Here is a 20,236-nt window from a genome sequence, read left to right on the forward strand (position 1 = left end):
CAGTACAACTGTTAGTTGCTTCAGTGTTCCAACACCCTCTAATAAGAAACACAGCAGTGCAGCAGGATGAAAGTAAGGCAGGAGAAGATTCTGTTCTGCACAATCAACTGACTATTCAGTCCTAAAAATTGGACTGAATGTGGATGCTGATGCTATGGCTCAAGGGTCTGTCAGACCACTAGTTTGTTCCAGGCTTTACAACACTGTACAAATATAAATGGGGCACAGAAGCTGGGAATAATACTTTTACTGTAATGGCACAAAGAAGTTGGCATTTGCTTTCTTTAGTTAGTAATTGCCATGAAATCTGCTAGAGGTCATATCCAAGTTAATACGCATTGTGACAAGTTGGAGCATCAACTAAGAGTATTCCCGTCAACTTTCAGATCTATTTTGTTTGCAAAAGATAACGCCTGCTGAACATCAGCATGTTATCTCTTTCTTTTATCTTTGTTGGCTTGTTAGCATGCTGACATTAACATTTAGCAAAAAGCATAGCATGCTTACAGTAGCTGGTTTTTATTTTCTGAAAGGTGTAGATTTAGATTTAGTATAATCTTACATCTAAATGACCCTGTTATTCTTTACTCAGACCTCCTCTGTAATTTTACTTATGTAGCCAGAAGTATGAACTTAAGTAAAACCATATATTTGATGATTTTAGAGTGATCTCCACAAAACCCCTCCAGAAAAAGATGGTCTCATGACTTGGACTTTGGCATGATGACTTCAAAGATTCAAAATCCTTGAAAATCCCAAACTGGCCAACTCTTCATACGTCACAAATTTAAAAAGGGTGTCGACTTGAACACTCTATGCTACTGTTGCACTGTCAGGCTTTTTCCAGCGAATCAATAAACCTGGTGTATAAATTCAGCAGCTTGTTTGGAGGTTTGTAAGAGACTTTTTGCCACTTACCACAGTCTGCTTTACCTGCTGCTTTCGCTCTGTTCCATTACTGCTATGTTCCTGTCTTGCCTGGAGTGAGAGCAAGCCGCCTGATGGGGAAAACACACCTCTGGAGATCAGCCCAGTCTGTCCCATCATTAACAGCCAGTGGGGGCTGGCATCCATCTGTGAAATGAATCAAGGCTGTCACCTCATAAGCTACCTTTGCAGCTTGTTTCATTCATTTATTCATGTATTTTTTTACTTCGAATTTGGCATTGTAGTTCAAAAGGTCCTTTCATTTTAGTGCTGTTTGAGCATTTTTCATGTGTTAAGTCACCACAACCTATTTCAACTTCCTGAACAATTATGATTGCTACATATGATCAAAAAAATATTTAATGTTACTACATGTTCTTCATGTCCTTTAAGCGATGCCAGCCGAAAGGCCCTGCGGGCCTCGTGGACCTCTTTCTCCTGTCCTTCTGATGACGCTGAGCGTTAATACAGCGCAGGTCCACACAACGAGGAAGGCTTTTCACAGGTTTTGCAATAGCAACATCAAATTAATCCTGAAACGAGTAAACAGCTTTCATTTGTGAACAGCGCTCAGCTCCTGGCCTGCCGCTGCTCCGTCTTTTTCACTGGGACCATCTTCAGCTTTGGCAAATTTCTCAAAGCCAAAATATGCTGAATCCTTCCCAAAGGTATGACAAATGTGGGAAAGGAAGACACAAACCACCAGTCAACAAAAGAAGCTTGGCCACCTCAGACCACTTGGTGGATATCAAGCTTTGCAGACACAAAGGCCATTAATAGCCAGTGCTTCAAAATTTAAAAACAAACAAAATGACGTCAGCAGTGGCATTTCTCTAAATTAAAGTGCAGATGTTTCTCCAGTGTAACAAAGAGGAAAGCTAGTTCCTCCATCTGGAATAGCTATGCTGTCAGCAGACTGGGTCCTGAGCTGAGCTAATACTTGGAGTGTGGCGCTTGGTTTCTGTATTTTTAATATCTTGCACATTACAGCCAAGACTGTCAAGTCAGCATTGTACAATACAACCTCTTGCCACTGCCATTTGGCAATAAGCACTCAACATGGCTTACAAACATCTAACTACGGAGCAAAGATCTCTGATTTATGCTTGTCTGTCATTTGGACTCAAGTGCAGTCATTTGGCTGAGCTGTCCTCTTTTGGCCAGAAGCCGTTTCCTGTTAGGTAAGACAGGCAACTGGGGGCACTCAAGGAGCTGACTGAGTGTGGGAGCTGCTGTGGCTACAACATTCACGCGGCGGATGAATGCAATGACATTCCAGTTGGAAACCTCCCTGAAGGGGCCCTCCTCCTATCCACCTGGCAGGTGTATTGCTGTTTGATGGAGCGGTCCAGCGTCAGTGCCTGCATGGCGTTATCTCCAGGTGCTCATGATTCCAACTACAGTCCAAGGCATGCTTGTTTGTGAGTGACAAACTCCCCAGAGCAATGCAATGGGCTGTGTGTGTGTGTGTGTGTGTGTGTGTGTGTGTGTGTGTGTGTGTGTGTGTGTGTGTGTGTGTGTGTGTGTGTGCGCGCGCGCTAATAGGCACATTTACCGACTGCTCCTTCTAAACTCAAACTATGCAGAAACTTGAGTTGTATGTTTTAGATGCACTCTGTTTCATCCCCGCAGTGGCCATGTCAAAGCAAGCAACCAATAAAAGTCATGTTTCTGCTTGACTGTTTAGCAGTGGCTGCCTCAGTTAGCATCCTTTGTTTATCAGCAGCTTCCCAGCAAGTATTTCAGCGTTGAATAGTCGGTGGCCGTCTTTTCAGGACATCTAGTCAAGGTTGAAAGATAGTTTCAAAATCAAAGTCGTGTCGACGTAGAGGCACAACTTCACCGTGGAAATCTCCTGGACTTTCTTTTTTTACTTTCCAGCAAAAGAAAGTTAGTCTTTAAAAAATCTTTCATATCAGTAAGTACATTTTTTGCTATAGCACATTTAAACTAAAGTGCTTCACACTAAAAGTTTTTTTTTTTAAATCGCTAAACAGTACAACTAGCTTCCATGCTTACTGTTTCTTATGAAAACATGACAAACTCTCTCAGAACCTTTTTTTGTTCAACTGAACTACCTATGACTACACATTCACAATGTGTAACCTGTGTTTTGATCACAGGTTTACGATGGTGTCAACGGGGGCAGCAAGGCAACGACTGGAACGGTTTGGCATATTAAACTCATAAGTGACTGGAGACAATTTGAGCTTCCTGATCTCATTGTCAGGTTCAGGAAACCAGTTTGAGATGATTAAGCATTGTGCAATGGATGTAATTGGTAAACTGATGATGATAAAATGACGGACGTAAACAGTAATAATACTCAGGTAGGCTGTAGCATTTCAATAATGATCAGTTGGTACTAAGATGCCCAATGTGTGCCAATTAAATATCCTCACATCATTACACCGCCACCATCAGCCTGAACCTTTGATATGAGGTAGGATGGATCCATGTTTTGTTTTTTTAAATGTTCAATCCTAAACCTGCTCACCAAATTTCACAGCAGACCAGAAAATGTTTTTCTGTTTTAGTGAGCTTGTGTTAATTAAAACTAGCCACACCTTTCCCGTTTCATCTGACAGTAATGGCAGGTGGTGTGGTCTTCTGCTGCTGTAGTGCATCAGCTTCAAGAGCTCAGAGATGCTCTTCTGCATACCTTGGTTTTAATAATTAGTTATCTGGATTACCGTTGCCTTTGTATCATCTTGAAGGAGTCATGGTCATAATTTCCCTTTCTCTGACCATTGTGGGGAAATCCCAGTAGATCATCAGTTTCTGTAACACTCAGACCAGCCTGGCACCAACAACCACGCCGCAATCAGTCCCTTAGTGTTTCATCACTTTTCTCCATCATCCTGATACTCACGTTAAACTTCATCAGGCCACCTTGACTATGTCTACATGCTTAAATGCAATGAGTTGCTACCATGTGTCACAGGTAGTGGGAAAATACGGACTCAGTCGCGGAGCTCTGGATGCAAAGTACACAGTGCGTTTATTTACAGTGCCCAAAAACAGTTTCAAAACACAAAGTGAAGTGCAAAGTCCAACAGTGATCTTCTCCAAACTCCCAGTGGTGCACAGGTGAGTTTCCAAAGTGATTATCCAAGTGTGTGTTCTCCTCCAATAGCTTAATCCCGCAGGCTCCTTCTCTCCAACCTCCAGCTCTGTATCTCTTCCTCCTACAAACAAGCAAAAACAACAGGTGAGGAGGCTAGCCAACTAAAGCTAAGCTGCAAGTCACAAAACACTCTTCACTACCAAGCTGCAAGTACAATCCAGCATCAACTGCCATCTGGACACACAGTTAAATACCTCAGCCCACAACGAAGGATGATCAGTGCTGGGTGGCAAATTAGGTGCAGGTGTGTCAGCCATTGGGTGGAGGAGGAGAGAGAGAGAAACACACATACACACACACAGGCAGGTCGCCCCGGGAAGGACCGTCCGACCATGACACCATGTGATTGGCTGATTAGATATTTGCATTAACGATCGGTTGAACAGGTACTTATAATGAAGTGGCTGGTTAGTGTATTTCTGTGTATTTCTTAAATCAGCTATTTAAAAATAAATAAATATTAGCCTATATTATATAACGTTCATATTGGTATTATTGATCTCAATTGTCCAAAACCAAAGTTGCTGAATCACTGGAGCTGAATCTTGGCTCAAGGTGGCTCAACTTTGTGCTGGAAGCCACGGGCACTCTACTGGTCTGTCTTAAAAAGCATAAAACCTTAAATGGCATTCGGAGAGTGAATCCCCTGCCAACACACAGGCCTTGATACTGCTCTCCATGAATGTTGATGAAACTGGTAGATTATGTATAATCCTGCTGACAAATGGACAAACAGACAAACATCACCGAGCACATCTTACAGAGAGAGCATTCAGAGCTGCAGGCTGGGTGTGAACGTCCTCTTCAACTGATTCACAGCATGCACTACTTTCCCCAATCACACCCAGACTTGTAAAAGCAGATGTGAGCTATATGTTTACATTGAGCCTGGAGGGGTGCGGGTGGGGTTGGAGGTTGTCAGCAGATACTTTTCACTTTCTGCAACGAGCCTGACTGCTACTACCCACTCATCTCTGCTCTTCAATTACCTGCTGCTAATTAGAGACGAAGGCGTGCAAGCGTGGGTCAAACGCTATAAAACACCTCGCAATCGAGCAGAAAATCTCTTGCTATGGAAGCCTTCTCCTCATTTCATTTCTTTTTCCCCCCTCCTTCTTCTTTTTGCTCCAGGCACTGGCAAAATTAAAACAGATCCCGTTTATTCTTTGGTGCAGTGGTGGAAAATATGCTGCCACTAAGTGGGAAAACTTGAGCAAAAACAGCCCAGATGAGCAAGCTCAGGACTGCTGCATTTGCTTTGACTTGAAATTTTAAGTGTTTTGCTGAAATGCACTGTGCTAACAGAAGCTTGTTCTTTGGAAGGTATGGCAAGCATCATACTAGCAGAAGGGAAACTAAAAGAGACACCAAGACTTTGATGTAGGCATTAAAAACAGGCTCATGTGCTGTGATTTTTCTGGTTTTGGTAGACTGTAGAAAAGCTTATTCTCCCTGTGAGCTCAGTATTTCCACTCATTGCTAAAAGTGTTTTTTTTTTTTGTGTGGATTTGCTTCGGAGACAACAGCAGCCTTTAAAGACATCCCTTCCACCTGTAAGAAAAAAAAAGAGAAACATCAAAACAAAAAAACTGGTCAACAACAAAATTCCTCCGCTGACCTCCTCACCTTGACTTGTAATTTGGTCTCAACAGTGGCTCGGAGCCACTCACGGCTGGACTGCAGGGTGACATTTTTACTGTAGGGAATGTTACTGTGGAGCTTCTCCCAGTGTCATCGTCCTCTTTTAGATCCCACATTAAATCACACACATACACACACTCATAATCATGCACACACACCGCTATGGAAAATGACATTTGGAAACAAACTTTAGTGAGCATGCACAATGAATACCGCAGTGCATGAGTGTAAGGAATGCCTTCACCGCAGGACAAAGGAACGTCTGTTGCTCCAGCCACTCTTTGTAATCTTTGGACAATTTCATAAGGTCTTTTTCTCCCCGCCATGACTGCAGCTGTGGCAACCATCCAGACCATTTGGCTATCTCTGACTCCACGCAGCAGTACCACAGAAAACTCATCTCCCAAAAGTAGATGGCAAAAGCACTCATGTGGAGCCAGCAGTGAACCAACAGATCCCTGCTGACTCCCCACACTGGTACACGCAGTCAGAGCTCACTGGAGATGAGGGGTTGTATGTATCTGTCGCTTATAAATTCAAATATAAAAGGACTTTATAGTTTTGTTTCAGTTATAGTTTATTCTGTTTCCTTTTACAAAATAATAAATAAAAGCTGTTGGGTGGACATCGTCTTTAATTTTGACTCTTCTGAGAAAACTGTGTTTGTGAAATGAAATACCAGAGAAGTTGACCAAGTAAGTGGGTTTAGAGATGACTCATGGCTGCTGTTATGAATCATAGATGGAGCAAACCGCAGCTTCTGGGGGGAATAAGTATACTCAGAGGTGGAATGACCCACAAAATATGCAATAATTATTAAGCTTTGTTTCCAGTGAAATCCTAAGCTACCTGTAGGACAGAAGATCAAATTTCTTCTGGATTTAATTCATGAGATGACTCTGACTGCGACTCTTACTTGTCTCATGCCTGAACTGATTACCAATTACAGGATTTGTGCCTGAGGCAGTAATAACATGATAAAAATCAAAGTTTGGGATATATATCTGAGGTACATTTTTTTATTTACAAAAAAATAATGAATTTAACACAATTCAGGTGACTACATACAGAACTTAGAGGATAGAAACAAAGTATCCTATCACGCTAATATCGATCCAATACCAAAATCCTTGATTGTATAGATACAAAGTTTGGATCGATCCCCTGTCTTTTGACAGTCAAAGGCAAAAAAGGTTAATTAGCCTTGGATTTAAAATATGTCTGAACAATATTCATATGTCTAATGCCAGCTCCTTCTCATCTTTTAGTATGTTTTTGTGTTTATTTGCTCAGTTTTCTTCTGCTAATGGCCACCTCATCACCACCCCGCCGTTTGACCTTTGGCTGAATCTTGAAAGTGAATCATCAGCAATCAGTTTGTTTCTAGCGTGTGATCTGGTGTTTACTTAGAACATAAATAAAACTGACTTACACTTGACTTGCAACATCTGACAGGGAATAAAAAAACACCCCATGCTTGCAGATTTCTCAATTGTATGCAGCATTTGAAATTCCTGCAATTAGTACAGGATAATTGAACATTTTATTTCTTTGGATTATTATTAAACACATTTGTTAAAATATATTCATTGTTGATGTCAGATGTAGAGGTAGAGTGTTTCCAGATGATGTACATGAAACAGATCATTCATGAGTATTACTATTTGAAGCTTTGCTTTTTCTTGTATGACATGCCACAAATGCCATTCCACAGATAGATGAGGGGGGGAAAAAGCTTCACATCCATTTCCAGTTTAAAGCATTGCTTTCATGAATAATGAATAATACTTTTTTTTTTCTTCTTGTTGGTTCCTGATTTGTTTATTTCATTCGTATGCAGATGATATACGAGTTTACAATCAGACAAAGTGACAGCTCAACACTCCACTCCTCAGATTTGGAAAACTAACAGGAGACATTATGCTTCTTATTCTTAAAGCAGGTGAGTTTTTGCAGCTTGAATCACATTTCCTTTTTTTTTTTTTTTATTTTTTTTTTTTTTTATTAATATTTTTGGATGGACAGAAACATTAATAAATAAATATACAACTGCAATAATCATAGGAATCACATTTCCTTAATGATAATCACATAAAGGCAAAATCAAAAACAAGCATATTTTTTCCATCTGGGAAGCATCTCTGCAATTACACGCTCCCCCTTCTTTACTTTCTTCCAAGACCAAGAAAAACTGAGTCATGTTTTAGTTTCCCCAGAATCTTCTGGTGCACTGTCTCGGGCTAAGCTGTCTTCAATGTCAGAAATGTCAAACTAGTCAATATTTACTGGTGTCATAATAATAAAAGAGCAGGAAACATGGATCTATTCCTTTTATGTCTCAGGACAAGGAAGTACAGTATTTCATTGAAGCAAAAAGCTTTTCTGCACCTATCCTTTTTAGAAGTATTGAGTCCTGTATTCTTTTTCTCTGTTGCAGTGGAATCAACCTCTGCCTACACAGACTAACGTTCAGTAATCTCTCACTTTTTTCAAAAACACCCTGTAGATGTTTTTGGTGAACACATTAAGCTTTATTTAGATTTTCTCACCATTACAAATAGTGGGCGTGCTTGTGCTATAACAGACATGACACATTTTTCCCACATGAAACATTAGCAAAGCTAATCCTGTGCCTATTCTAATTCTAATATAGTTTATACCCAAAATTAGCCCATTGCTGGCATATTCAAACTGACAACTGCCAGTCCCAGGTGAAGCATAAAAGCAGTGGAAGAAGCTTTCACAATAGCTATATATTTTTATGCTTTTGAGCTCCATCTGAGCTGGAAAGGTTGACCAAATTAAAAAAATGTTCCTTCATTAATCGTTCTGTCATTGTAAAACTATTAGAACTTATAGTGAATTTGATTAAATTTGAAATTTAAAAACACTGTAACTGAATAGAGTTTGATGTAAGTAATTTCAATTGTTGCTGGTGGTCTATGTTTTAAAACTGTTTTAATATCTTTAGTGTTGTAAATACACTGCTCACGATATTGAATGCAAAACTGTGTTTGAAAAAGTCAGTTAAAATACAAAATAATAGTCCAGCACCTCCAGAATGGAGACGAGCAGGATTGCTCTATATCCCAGCAGGGTGTGGACAATGTGGAGTAGATACAAGAAGGTGGGACATTACACAAAGAGAGCTGGAGAAGGGCATCAGCCCAGCAAGAGGAGCAGTATCTTCTGCGTTGGGAGTAGATAAAATGTCCTCAAGCGGACTACTCGTGTGCAGCTTGATTATAACTTGCCAGAGAACACCAGAATTGCAGGCCCAACACTTGTTCTCTTCACACATGAGAGTAGGTTCTCAGTGATCACACATGAAAGAGTGTGGAGACACTGTGGCAAACATTACGCTGCAAATTCATCACGGATGGTCGACTTTAGCAATGTGTTAGTGATCACTGTGGAAACATGTCCCTGGAGCATCGGTCAGACCTACAGGTGCTGCCTTATGGTATCCCAAGTGCTGTTAGGTACCAGGATGAAGACTCAGTGTTAGACTTTGTGCTGATGCCCTAGATATTGTCTCAGGGTTGAAATAGTGACAAGGACACTAGGAAAATGTGAAACCAGAGAAAAATCAGTCAGGAGGGATGAGGAGATAACAACGGTCTTTGGTCAACAAAGATTTTTGGGGGTGTTGGCTTGTTGTATACCTTCAGCACAACTATTGTCACTTTAATTTGCACCGAAGTAGGTGGATTCAAATGGGGAATGATTCCTAACTGGACAGACTGATATCCCTGAAGTTTAACTGACTTTGTAATACTGTGATGATTGAATGTTTCCTTTTTTGAGCAGTGCAGTTATTTTTTCCTCTCTTCCCTCTAAAATTAAAGAGCAGTGTTATTAAATAGAGATGGTTTGGAGAGATTTGAAATGGTCTCTCAGTAATTGGACACTTCACTGATGCTTTTTGTGATGGTATGTTTTTAAAGGAACCATGGTAAAAGTACCGCAGTGGTTCTCGGTTTCATTCTTGTAACTGCTAGTAATGATTTTCTCAGCCTGACTTAACGGAGTCAAACTTTTTTTTTTGGCCATTGCTTGAATTCACAATTCACCATCTCGGCAAACTAAAACAAGACATTTGATTCTCCCCCGACCAAAGCATCAGTTGGCTCGGAGGTGTAACCGAGAGTAACAGAGTGCCCGGAGGTGCCACACAGATTGGGACAGATTAGCCTCAGCTGGAAGATTCGTCACACTGCCTTTGTAGTGAAACCGCTCAGCTAAAAAAGACTGAGAGGGGATTTGGATTTAGAGTTAGAGGATAAAAGCAAGTTTTAGTCTTATTTTTAATCACAACAGACAATCAAAAGCAATTATTTGTAGGCTGGTGGGATTACTTGCTTTGAGTTTCGTGTCCTCAAAAGATCTTTTTACAGTCCAAATAGGAGGGACGTTTCGTACAGGCACGCACCACAACAGCTTTGCACGTGGGTGGGCTGGGGATTTAAACTACACGACCAAAGTGATATAATCTCATTAAAGTCTGCAACTGCTAAACTGATCTCCTACACAGGTTTAAATACATTGGGCTGATGGAGAAGAGTTATCTGCCAGTGCTACACTCAATTGTTCACATTGTAAGCTGAACGTGATACGGAATTTATTTTTCTTGAGAAATTAGAAGATATGATCAAAACTTAAGAGATCCAAGGCTCTGGAGAGAACTGTGAACTTTTCCAGACAGTTGTAGTGGATGTGGGAGAAGCACAGGTGGAACTAATGACTTTAATGATCCCTCTGTTCCATTAGGTGTCCCAGTAATTCATACCAAGTGAGTCATCACCCAGAATGCCAGACGCCTGGAACTAGAGCATCTAAATGGGCCATAGCCATTGTTAATGGTGTTAGCTACACCTGTGGCTGGAAAGTCAGAATATCCAGCATGAAAGGTCATAATTCCATACAGCATGCTCACTGTTTATGGTTTCAATTATGTGGTAATTCTCACAGTTTTTGCTCTTTGTGCTAACAGAGGACACTAAATGCTCACTGTATTGTAAATTAAGCTGCGACTTCCGAAAGACACTGCTCATTAAATTTCCATCGAGCAAACAAAATGTGTTTTCACAAGCTTTGTTTTCTGAGCTGTCTCTGGTGCTTTGTCGCCGACATTCACAATCATTTTTTAATGTTTTTCAGCTGTGCACAGTCCTTCCTCTTCCATTGTGCATGGCATCAGCAGAGACACTCTTAAATCTCCTTTAATTGGCTTTTTGTTACCATTTGAGACCATCTACAAAATTACCCCATGCTGTATTGAAAGAGATTTGAAAAAGGATATTTTAAACTAGCTGTTGAGACCATTCATTTGTTATGAAAAAGTTTACTGAGCTATAAAATCAAATAGGGATGCAGGGTCATTTTCTCATTTGGTAACCAAAGTAGTCCCCCACAGCTGGAAGGATGCAGGTTTAAAGGTGTAACTTTTCAGATCAGAAACTATGTATATATTTTATATACAGTGTTTAAGTGGAGCTAAGTCCAAGATTGATTTGTACATTACCCCCTTAATTTCTCTTCCTTAGCGATTATGCATACAGTCATGTGAAAACAAAGGTTTTCACAGGACCAAATGCACTTGATTACCTGATCTTCATCAAAAATGAGCACCTTGCAGAAGTGTTGGCAGTTTACTGAAGCATTCAGGCATGTGTGAAACCAGTGCCACAATCTTACATGGAGTGGACATCTCAGCAAAATCACCCCAGGGTCAGATCATGCAATGCTCTGAGAGGTACATCTCAGACAGATCTCATTTAGCATGCTAAATGTTAGGGTTCATGACAGTACAATCAGAAGAAGACTGAACAAATATGGCTTGTTGTTGCCAGGCGAAAGCCTCGTCTGTCTGAATAGAACACGGCAGCGCGCAATAACTTTGCAAATTTACATCTGAACAGCTCACAAAACTCCTGCAACAAGTTTTTGGACTGATGAGACCAAAGTGTAGATGCTTGGCCATATTGCACAGTGCCATCTTTGGCAAAAGCCAAACACAGCATATCAGCACAAACACCTCATACCAACTTCAAGCATGCTGGCGGAGGGCTTGTTTTGTAGTCAAAGGACTTTGCAGTCATTTTGAATTGACCATGAACTGAATACCAAAGTATTCTAAAGTCAAATGTGAGGCCACATGTCCAGCAGCTAAAGCATGGTCCAAATTAGGTCATGCAACAAAACAATGATGCCAAGCACAGCAGCAAATCTAAAACATAACGGCTGGAAAGGAAAAGAATCAAGGTGTTGCAATGTACTAGTCAAAGTCTAGACCACAACTGACTGAAATGCTGTGCCTGCCTGGACAAACTGATCTAGAGTTAATTAACAGGGGTAGGGTCTTTCTTTATAAGTTATGAATGTGCTGTGGTGACTTTCAGATGGCATTTAAATCATGGGAATAAGTTGCTTGCGCTTTTGAGTAGAAAAGGTGCATCTATTTTAGCAGTGGACAGTGGATAGTATAAGCTGTGCTAACCCCAAAAAGGTTTGAGTTTTTTTTCCCTGGGGGTGTTAGTTGGGTTTCTCCCTTACAGCTGGTGTCTGAGGCCTGAATTCCAGCCCAGCTGTGGTGTGTAACAAGGCTAGGGACAGCTCATGTTATCCCTCGCTAGTCATTCGCCTTTTTCGTGATCCCCTAGAGATCTCAGACAGGCCTCGTGCTGTGGACCAGTGCCGTTTTTTTACTCTGCAATTTATTTACTCTGCAGTTGTCTAGCAACTGAAACAACACTCACTAACTCCTGCCCCTCTTGTTCTCCATGTGTCAGTGGTAGTTAACCCACTTTTGTACAAAGCAACAGCTGCAGCAGCCTACACATGTTTTAGGATGTTCAGGTACCGCTGGTAGTCAGGGGTGTAATGTAAGTCAAAATGAAAGAACATTTTTTTCAGGCTCTGAGATCTGGTGGTGGACAGCCCCGGTGGGAGTTTATGACAAACAGCCCGTGAGTCAGAAAATCCTACTCTGTGAACTAATCAGAGGTAGATAGCCTTATTTTAAGAGCTGTTCTCTCACGTTGTTGTCTGGGAACTTATCAACGCTTTGCTCTTCCGCCTCGTGTGCCTTCGTCTGTGATGAATGTTTTCTGGAGAGAAAGAGAAGGATAAGAGGCCAATGCCTCCGGTCTGCCATGACATCATCTCTGCACACATCTGGAAATGGTAGAGCCAGTGTGTGTGTGTGTGTGTGTGTGTGTGTGTGTGTGTGTGTGTGTGTGTGTGTGTGTGTGTGTGTGTGTGTGTGTGAGAGAAGGGGGAACTGCAGAGGAATGGGGGGGGGGGGGGGTTGTGACACATCAGCAGTATGGAGAGAAAGAGAAGAAGAGAGGAGAGAAAAAAATACTGTTTATCTGATGCACACAGACAAAAAGAAAGGGATGTATAACCAGTGTAAACACATCATCCCAACCCCCCAGCTCTAATGAATCACAAACTAAGGCCTACACAAACTCTGGTCCATGCCTCTGTTGGAGAGAAAAAAAGAAGGAAATGCTTTGAGGGTTTATAAAAATCTATTTATTTTCAAACCTCAAGGATGATGTAACCAGAGGTTGAGTACCACCTAACAACATACTGAAAGATCAGTTTTAGATCTTTTTGCTTTTTTTTAATGTGTCAAACTTCAAACTTTTTTTAAAATTTGTTTAAATGTCCGGAGATGTTTAAAAAGTTGTGCGATAAGGTGAGAAAACTGGAGAGGCTCTAGAGGTTTATTTCTTATTCTCACCACCAGAGGGGGACACACTTCTCCCACCCCATGCTCCATTGAGTAATTTGAAATCGTGTAAGTGACTGCCTGTCAAATAATGAGAATTTTTTATGACGGCTGTAAAACATCTGAAGGAGAGAGAGGCGATATTAATCCGGTTTTGTTATCTGTTGCTGTTCTTGTGCTGTGTTTGATGAAAGAACATTTATTACCTTGTTCAAATCCACATGATTTATCTCTGTCCCTTATATTGGCAAACACAAAGGGGGGAGCCCATAGAATAGTGCACATACAGTTGGCAACACAGAGTTTCAGATTGATACAAAGATGTAAACATATAAAATACACACACACACACACACACACACACACACACACACACACACACACACACACACACACACACACACACACACACACACACACACACACACACAGAGTGCGGAATACAAGAAAGAGGAGAGACAAGTCAGTGGTTGAAGGGATCGGCACAAAGCTGTCTGCCAGATGTTTGTTCCAATCCTGCAACATGCCTTGGCAAACAAAATCTTAGCCTAACCCTTGAATTAGTGTTTTATAATCAGCTTTCATACTCCCCAGATCACTCAATATAGCTCAAAACATCCCAGTTATCTTCTATTATTCCTTATTCATTGTCTAACTTTCATCTGTGTTACGTTCGTCTTTGCTTTATGACTGTCAGGAGACAGAACATGTTAAGTCGAGCTGAAGGGGAAAGTGTGGAAAGGAGCAAGTTGCAGGGATGTCCAAATGTATTATGCAAAGGGAAAAAATCAATAGAAAAAGAACGCAGGGGAGGAAGGATATATATCCCGAACCTATGTGTGTTGTACTACAGAGACCTAAACTGATTGCATCATGACCCACTAATCCTCCACAGCAGCTTGTAATTCTGTTGTCTCCAGCAGGGCCTGTGGAGCACAGCGGACCACGGCAGAGCAGTGCTCTCCAGAACCTTGATCCTGAACTCTGAGCCGAGTTAGGATGCATTACCACCAGAGCCACAGACACTGCCCTGCCACATAACCAGTCTATCTGTCTGTCATTCTCTTCAGCTCCCTCCCTCCTCTTCTTCTTTTTCTTTCCCCTCCTCCTTCCTGTCCTTGTTTGGAGAACTATTTCAGCTGATCACTGTTTAACTGACCATCATGAGAAACCTGTCTGCACTGATCATACAGAACAACAGAGGCAATGCATTCATTTTTTTTCCATGACCATCATCTCTTCCACTTGGTAATGAATCCCTCCTGGGGAAAGTTGAGGCAAGCGGCTTAAGGGGGGGTAATTGGTGAATCACCCAACTCCCACCCCCTCATCAGTTGAACAAGGCTTCCACCCCCATAGGGTTATCCTTTCTTCAGTCTGGAAAACTGGAAAAAGATCTGACTCGGGGTGATAAATTCCTTTCCTATGTTGAAGGATTCCCCAAGGAAACCGGCATTAAATTTCCACAAGCTGCCAAAATCAGTGACTAAAAAAGGAGAAAAAAAAACACACTAAAAACCCAACTAATATATATGTTGTGTGCATTTAGAGCATTGGAGAACACTGATTGATTTGGTGCTAAAACATGAGGAATTTTTCTTGCTTTTTTTGATATCACTTGTTAGAATTTTCTTATTGCCTCACATTTTCCATGTTATTGAATTTTATTTCTGATTTATTATTCTTGAGTCACCATTGCAGGCTTTAATACACTTGTGTCAGAGTTTGTCTTCTGCAGAGGCTTTACACAGTCCTGTCATGCTACAGTCTTCATGTTACCTGGCTTAAACTTTCACTTGTTGATGACAGCTGCCTTTGCTGATAGCTGGGATTTTATTTATTTATGTAGCTGCTTTTTTCTTAGCGTCCTTTTTTTTTTTTTTACTAATTGTGTTGAACATGACAGTGCCCTGTCCATCCAAAAAGAAACATGTCCAGTGGTGAGCGCGTTATACACACAGCTGTGAGTTTATAAATCATCTCTGAGAATATCAGCAAACACTGAGGAACAAAATAATTCCCAGCTGCAGTCTTGAGTCAGCCTTGCCTTCATCTATTCTCAAAACATCATGGTAATGACAACCAGAAAGCTGTTTTCAATCAAACAACATGGTCCGTACTTTGCCTCCGCCTTTCTGCCATTTCCTGCTTTATTCCACTCTTCGACTCATATAGCGGACTTGCGAGTGTTAAAAACTAGACAAAATGTGCAGAGTCTCTGTGGATATGTTGGTTGATTAATGCCTCTATTTAACAGGAGAAGTGGGGGACTTGTGACACTCTTGAGGTCATGCAATAAAGTTTAGAAGAAGAGAAGGCCCATAATCACCGGAGAAGATTTAAGACAATGCAGCTGTTGTGTATCTTTACTTAAATGAAAAATATATAGCAGCATAACATTTACATGAATGCGATAAAAGCACGCAAGCTGGTTGAGTGATTTGGACTTTCCCTGAGATATATGGTGTCCTCCCACAGTAAAAACTAAAAATTCCACTTTAATTAATTAATCTAATTGAGACAGCTGCTGCTTGAGATAAACATGACTTTTAGTTCTCTCTAGCTTTAGTTTAAGAACCTCCTACAAACTGAGCCAATAACCAGTTAGTTTCCACAACCAGCAGAGAGAGATACTCAAAACTAATGTGTTTCAGTCATGATGCTCACAAAATGGACAGCAGCCATATGATTTTCCCACATTAGGACCTGATGTGCTCTTTGATACTCGAACTACAAGGAGAAAAAGGATGAGAAAGCAACAGTGACCTTGTTTTTAGAATAACTGACAAAATTAAAATTTCTCTAGATTTTCTCAAAAGATCAGAGAAATTATGCTTTGAGGAGAATATCTATGTTTAATCAAAATTCTGTCACGGCCCAGTGGATCAACAGATAGCTGATCAGCAGCATTATTGTTCTTTCTCTCTCACCGGGGCGGAGCTCATTGTGGGTTCATGCCCTCGGCCCACGCACCTGTGAAGTTGAAACACCAGAGTGTCACTGACGCGACCAGCATTTAAGCAGAGGGATGACAGCCATTTATCGCTGGATCGTTGTGCTCAGTGTATCTCAGTTCTCATAGTATTAGACTCCTGTTATTTCTGTGTCTTTGTTCTAATGTGTTTGCTCTGTGTTTAAATTCCCTGGACCTGTCCCTAGTCGTGGATGCTTGGAGAGTGGCTGGTAGCGAGCAGTGAGTGGGCGAAGAAGAGCCAGTGTTTTAACCTGTCCTCCCCACCTTGGATTCCCTGGAGCCCGGACCCCTGTCACAGTAATATACAGCACAATTCCCTCCACTGTCTGTACACCTGGTGAATGTGAAATAAACCCCACTCCTCAAACTGAAGAGTCCCGTGTGTAAGTCCTCAGTGAACTGTGTCAAACTTATGACTGCAAACAAAGTTTAGTACAGGGTGGGCCATTTATATGGATACACTGTAATAAAATGGGAATGGTTGGTGATATTAAAGTCCTGTTTGTGGCACATTAGTATATGTGAGGGGGCAAACTCCTCAAGATGGGTGGTGACCATGGTGGCCATTTAGAAGTCGGCCATCTTGGATACAACTTTTGTTTTTTCAATAGGAGGAGGGCCATGTGACACATCAAACTTATTGGTAATGTCACAAGAAAAACAATGGTGTGCTTGGTTTCAACGTAACTTTACTCTTTCATGAGTTATTTACAAGTTTCTGACCACTTATAAAATGTGTTCAATGTGCTGCCCATTGTGTTGGATTGTCAATGCAACCCTCTTCTCCCACTCTTCACACACTGATATCAACACCGCAGGAGAAATGCCAGCACAGGCATCCAGTATCCATAGTTTCAGGTGCTGCACATCTCATATCTTTACACCATAGACAATTGCCTTCAGATGACCCCAAAGATAAAAGTCTAAGGGGGTCAGATCGGGAGACCTTGGGGGCCATTCAACTGGCCCATGACGACCAATCCACTTTCCAGGAAACTGTTCATCTAGGAATGCTCGGACCTGGCACCCATAATGTGGTGGTGCACCATCTTGCTGGAAAAACTCAGGGAACATGCCAGCTTCAGTGCATAAAGAGGGAAACACATCATCATGTAGCAATTTCAAATATCCAGTGGCTTTGAGGTTTCCATTGATGAAGAATGGACCCACTATCGTTGTACCCCATATACCACACCAAACCATCACTTTTGTTGTTCCAACAGTCTTGGAGGGATCCATCCAATGTGGGTTAGTGTCAGACCAATAACGGTGGTTTTGTTTGTTAACTTCACCATTCACATAAAAGTTTGCCTCATCACTGAACAAAATCTTCTGCGTGAACTGAGGGTCCTGTTCCAATTTTTGTTTTGCCCATTCTGCAAATTCTGTGCGCCGATCTGGGTCATCCTCGTTGAGATGCTGCAGTAGCTGGAGTTTGTAAGGGTGCCATTTGTGACTAGCTAATATCCGCTGAAGGGATGTTTGACTAATGCCACTCTCCAATGACATGCGGCGAGTGCTACGCTGTGGGCTCTTGGTGACTGAAGCTAGGACAGCCACTGATGTTTCTTCATTAGTGACAGTTTTCTTGTGTCCACATTTTGGCAAATCCAACACTGAACCAGTTTCACGAAACTTAGCAAGCAGTTTGCTAACTGTAGCATGGGAGATGGGTGGTCTCGTAGGGTGTCTTGCATTGAAATCTGCTGCTATGACCCGGTTATTGCGTTCACCAGATATCAACACAATTTCGATCCGCTCCTCACGTGTTGACTTCTTCGACATGTCAATGGCTGTGAACAAAGAGAAACTTGTAAATAACTCATGAAAGAATAAAGTTATGTTGAAACCAAGCACACCATTCTTTTTCTTGTGACATTACCAATAAGTTTGATGTGTCACATGGCCCTCTTCCTATTGAAAAAACAAAAGTTGTATCCAAGATGGCCGACTTCTAAATGGCCACCATGGTCACCACCCATCTTGAGGAGTTTGCCCCTCACATATACTAATGTGCCACAAACAGGACTTTAATATCACCAACCATTCCCATGTTATTACAGTGTATCCATATAAATGGCCCACCCTGTAGTGTAACAGGCTGATAAATGTAGGTGTCATCAGCAAACAAGTGACACTGATTGCATAGCTTTAAAGAATGAAGTCAACTTTGTGTTAATTTGATGAAAGTTTAGCCTGGCAGTTTCATGGCCGATTAAGTTATTTTTATGTATAAACTAAACTATATAAAAATCAAAACATTTTTAATTTTCCTCTTAGTATGATAAATACGGATATTCTGTCACATACTGTTGATATCACAGAGTTACGGACAAGGCTTCCTGATATAATGGTAATTGGGCTGGCACTTTCTACAGTATCCCACATTGACCCATTCATACAGGCACTTTCTCTAGCTTTCTAACTAGAAAAGACTGATGGATGCATTGGAGAGCAACTTAGGGTTAGTATCTTGCCCAAGGATATTTGGCATGCAGACTGGAGCAGTCTGGAGATGACCTGCTACAGCTTTGAGGCATCAGTGGCAGCAAATCTTATGAGTTTATTTATATAACACTTTTCTAGTCTTTGCTGTTTACTCTTGCTTTCGTTTGCTGGTTAGGGTTTAGGGACCAAAAACTACCTTTGTATGCTGGAAAATTATATCTCATGTGATAGCAAAACGTGTTTTACTAGTGGCTTTCACGGCACCATTAACAAAGGACACTTTGTGAGTATAAATAAGATTACTATGGTTTTGGCCAAATGGCCACATGTCACAGACATTTAAAAAAAATGGCAAGTCTTAATCAAAACAAGTTATGAAAGCTGCAAAAATACAAAGTTACACTGTAGCTGATATTAGATGTGATTCACCTTAACAGGATCATTATGTCATCATCTTTCGTGCACAAAGAAAATGAAATTAGTTAATTAAATCAGGAAACACTGCAAGCCAACCATTTTTATAGTGAGATTATTTCCTTTATAATATAATTTAATCAGTTTTCCTCTTATGGTGTAATGTTCAGAACTAACTATTGGATATAAAGTAGTAATCAGACCAGTAGTCTAGAGTGCCCACCATTATCATTTCAGTTTTCATCCAAGAAACTAATAAAAACAGTCATAAATTAAAGCTTCAGTGTCAGAATTTGAAAATACACTCAAATTGTGTTAGAGCACTACACAATAAGCCTTCCCGACCTATTGTTGAGATTGTTCATGCTTCTTCTCTTCTAGATGAAAATAACTTCCAAATTTTCACGTGGTCACAATTAGCTGTGAAGATTTAGTTATCATCAGCATAGGCACAAGATGTCATCCATACGTTACTTGAGAGTTTGCCATACTGGTAACAATGTAACCAGTGGTTGCTAGGGAAAAGAGTGCTTTTCCCAAATGGTTCCTGCAGATTGTTCTCACTGCATGAAATCAGTTACAAAGAAGGTACTACACCAAAAACCTGCAACTAATTGGTTTGGTTGTTAGCAGACTGTTAAACACTAACTAGCAACTAGCTGAATTGTAGCACAACTGGAATAAGTGTGAACCAAACAGAAATGGTGGCAGACCAGTCTCTAGACTTTGCACAACTTACCTTATTCACATGATCCTACTTTGACATGGTGATTGTCACATGTCTAAAATAGTGGACAAGTTAACATCCCATGGTTAGTAGTCATGTGTGTATAAAACCTTATTAATATAAATTCCAGATTTTTTAGCAAATTGATTTTAGAGCCCCCATAGTTAAAGCTGGCTAGCTAGTTTGGTTAGCAAGGTGCATCTGTGATTTAAAATGATATCAAACGCTATGCTAATAACT

Source organism: Rhamphochromis sp. 'chilingali' (genome assembly GCF_963969265.1).
Source record: "Rhamphochromis sp. 'chilingali' genome assembly, chromosome: 2".
Classification (NCBI taxonomy): Eukaryota; Metazoa; Chordata; class Actinopteri; order Cichliformes; family Cichlidae; genus Rhamphochromis; species Rhamphochromis sp. 'chilingali'.